The sequence below is a fragment of the Pteropus vampyrus genome, unplaced genomic scaffold (genome assembly GCF_000151845.1).
Source record: "Pteropus vampyrus isolate Shadow unplaced genomic scaffold, Pvam_2.0 Scaffold45, whole genome shotgun sequence".
Lineage (NCBI taxonomy): Eukaryota > Metazoa > Chordata > Mammalia > Chiroptera > Pteropodidae > Pteropus > Pteropus vampyrus.
In genome coordinates, this window is record NW_011888826.1 from 4,802,635 (window position 1) to 4,806,042 (window position 3,408).

The following is a 3,408-nucleotide window of genomic DNA, read 5'->3' on the forward strand; positions in this document are numbered from 1 at the left end:
AGCCTGAGAGCCAGATTCAAAATAAGATCCCTTATTTGACAGCTGGTCATCATTTTAGGCTTAACCGAGGCAAATTATTTAATACTTTATTGAAGATCATACAAAGACCCCCACAATAATTTTAACTCCATAGTAATTTTACCTGGATTCGAGAGTGGGCACATTTCTTTAATTTTTGCTTTTGCAATGACTTCTGAGGTCCTTTTTCCATCTCTTCTGGCTCTGAATTATTATTCATCACTCTAGTCAAGACCATGATTTTTGACGCCTTGATTAGTACTTTTTCCACTGTGCAAGGAAATCTGCATGATATCTCAAACAACATTGAAAACTAATTAGCACTTTAGGACAAATAAGTGGCAACTGCTAATCAGGGTAAATAAAGTGAGACTCAGATTTTGTAGCACGACCACTTAGATCTTCGTGGTATCGATTGTATTTTTCATTCCTCAGTGCAGGAATCTGTAGTTTAAGTCAGCCGGTGGTACTGTACATCGATTTAACCACTCTTTGTTTCTCTGGGTTGGAAGAAAAACAAGAATGCGCTTTAAAAATCACTTACAGTTTATAAGGTGACACATTAATCCTCAGAATGACAGGAAATCAAGATGATTTTGTCTGTGGGGTTTAATTTATTAAAATTTAATTTGCTCGTGTGCTTTGCTCCGATAGCTCGGCGCTAGCAAACTAGCTATAATTAGATTAGCAGCCTGCTAAACGCTGATGACAGCCTGCGCCTCAGAGAGCATGTGCTGGATTCTGCCTGAGCCTCTCCTCATTGGTTGCTAGCACTGCTGCTCGCCAGTTTGATAGGTTTCCACTGTACTCTTTATGCATTGGAGACATAGATACAGAGATACTCCGCTGTGTTCTGGCCACAGTGGAGGTGCTTAGCTGGTAACGTTAAAAGAAGGAAGAAGGCACCGAAGAGAAGGCGTTAGTCTTTGTTGTAGAGCGTCGGCAGTCGCCGGCTGCCAGCTGCCAAAGGAGATCAGTGAGGAAGTTTCAGTTCATGGTAATTACTTTGAGCCTTTATCTTGCAGGAAAAACACGGCCGTGCATGAAATGAAGCGTGTTCATCATGTCCTCTGTTTAATTTGATCTCGCTTTTTTGTTAATAGCATGCATTCTCCACCGTTCCATACTAAAATATGTTCTCCTGGAGAAGGCTTGGCAGGTAAACAGCTGCCCTGCTCCTGAAGGAATATTGTTTTTACCTGGATTCGAGAGTGCATGTGCTGGGGAGTGATTCTTATTGGTTCTCTTCTGTTTTGGAAAGCCCGATATTGCATCGATTTAGGTGTCTTTGGAGGTGCGTTTCAGAACCTGGCTGACTTTGTCTGCATCGAGTCCGGACTCTCCTGAATAATGAGCGATCGAGGAGAGTCCAGTGAAACACACTTTAATTAGGACAGGGCAGCGGCTCTCCCGATGTCAGTGCAGGGTCCTACGTAGCAGAAGTAATGTGCTATTGTTTCTTCAAAGATGAGTGCAGCCTTCATTTTGGATGGTTTTCTTTGTTTCACCTTTTGTAGTTTTCATGAAGCCTTTTTTAACAGAGGGAACGTTAGCATATCCCATTCTACCAAAAATACTTGTCCGTATGTATTCAGCTCGTGCCAAAGAGAGATTTTTTTGACTCTGGGCTTTGTTTAACAGGGATGTTGCTTTTGGAGTTGAAATTAATCCCAGGAAGGTGGGGTTCTTACCACTTGGACTAATGTTTGACAACATTTTAAAATTTCTGTTAATGGTCGCCCGGATTATTTTCCAAATCAAACAATAAATAATCTTAAATTCTGTAATAAAGATGGTACATTCTGAAGGAAAAATATTTAAATGGCCAAAGCTGAGCCCAAAGAAACCCAAACAGATGCAATGTGAGTTTTTGCTTCTCAGGGTGCCTTCTCCATAGAGTTTTGTTTTATTCCAGAAGAGCAGCCCCACCCTCGCTACCGTCTAGTTCTCAAACTTAAAAATTGATGTGCTTACCGTATCAGACTGTGGAGAGCACAGAAACTCGTGTATTGAGTCACCAGTCACACGGCTGGCTGGCTGCCACCATGCGTCTGGTATCAGTGGAGAGCCCTGCTGATACCTGAGGCTGTCAGAATTATTTCCCTGCTCCTGAAATGCCAAACATTGCCATTTAAGTCTTCTGTTAAAATGAGTGCTTTGATTTAAAACTATATACCAGTTAAAGGGGTTCCGTATGTTCTTTAGTAGAGGAAAACTTCAGGTTACTCACTCTGCTTCACTGCCCCCTCCCAAACTCCCACACGAGTCCATCCTGAGGTCTAATAAATCACCGGATGTAATATTTCGTTCAAATATTAGTTTTCAGGAAAAAACAATAAGGGGACGATTATGAAAGCTAGCCACTTATTGTAATACAGCATCGTCTGTGATAAGAAAGTTTGATAGTCGGCCATCGTCATGCGCAGTCTGCAGTGTTTGCAGCTTTAAGATCCCATGTGTGCCGAAATGAAACGCACGTGAGGAGGGCGGCTTCCTGTCCGGACCCCCTGTAACAAGCCACGCCCCGTTCCCAGTTCAGGGGGTCCTGCAGCTGGGGATGGCGGAGGGCAGTTCCCGGGATTGTGACGTTGCGCTTCTTCACTTGTCCAGACCCCGCTCTCCTGTTTCACTCCTGCATCCTTCACCTGACATACTCCCTGTGCGGACACGGAGGATAACCTTTCTCTGCATCCACGATCAGGCTTGGCACTCCTTTCGGGAAGAATAAATTGATGCAATTCCTTAATTGCTTCTCCCTCTTCTTAATCTCCTGAAATACTTCCTAAATTACCGTGGTCTGAGAGAATTTCTAAGAAGTAGGCTGCCTGAAAAGTAAGTTACTCTCGAATGTAAACATTGCCACCCTCCTTTTGTGAGCAAAGCCCCGTGAAGCTGTGTGTGTGTCGCTGAAGGCTGTGGGAAGGAGTTCTAAGTGATGTTGATTCTCAAGGGCTGGAGCTTAAAAGACTTTCTGTGTCTAGAAGGGACTTCTTAAAAATGTAATGTAAATTATACATGTATATTACATAATGCACTATCATATCCCAAAGGATCTTCCAACATATACTAAAGGGGTATTTTTCTAATAGCACTAAATAAAACGTTATTTATATTTTCACAAAGTAACAAAATCTGTACTTGTAGCTTCAGCTGAGTCACGTCTTACCTTTTTTTTTTTTTTTTACTACATTAAGGGGAACCCTTATGTGTATTTCTGCAATAAAAAATAAAAATAAATTTCTTGGACACTTTTAAGATTTTGCTATTTCCCCTCCTTATCATCTATCTCATAGCTCTTTACTGACGAGAGAATAACATTTCTGACCAACCAAAACTAGGTCGATTAGCATGAACTAGAGTATAAAACATGCAATATTTTCAGATTAAAGC

General features: G+C 41.7%; 1 protein-coding gene across 8 annotated transcripts in view; it reads left to right on the forward strand.

The window, feature by feature from the left end:
* Positions 1-3,408, forward strand: part of FAM110B (family with sequence similarity 110 member B) — a 116,701-nt gene that overhangs the window by 40,470 nt on the left and 72,823 nt on the right. For 2 of the 8 annotated variants that reach the window (XM_023530058.1, XM_011359179.2), the window contains exon 1: positions 830-1,015. The exons of the other annotated variants lie outside the window; for them this stretch is intronic. The gene's annotated coding sequence lies outside the window, so the exon portion shown is untranslated. Of the gene's footprint in view, positions 1-829; positions 1,016-3,408 lie in introns of those variants that run through there. 8 annotated transcript variants of the gene reach the window in all.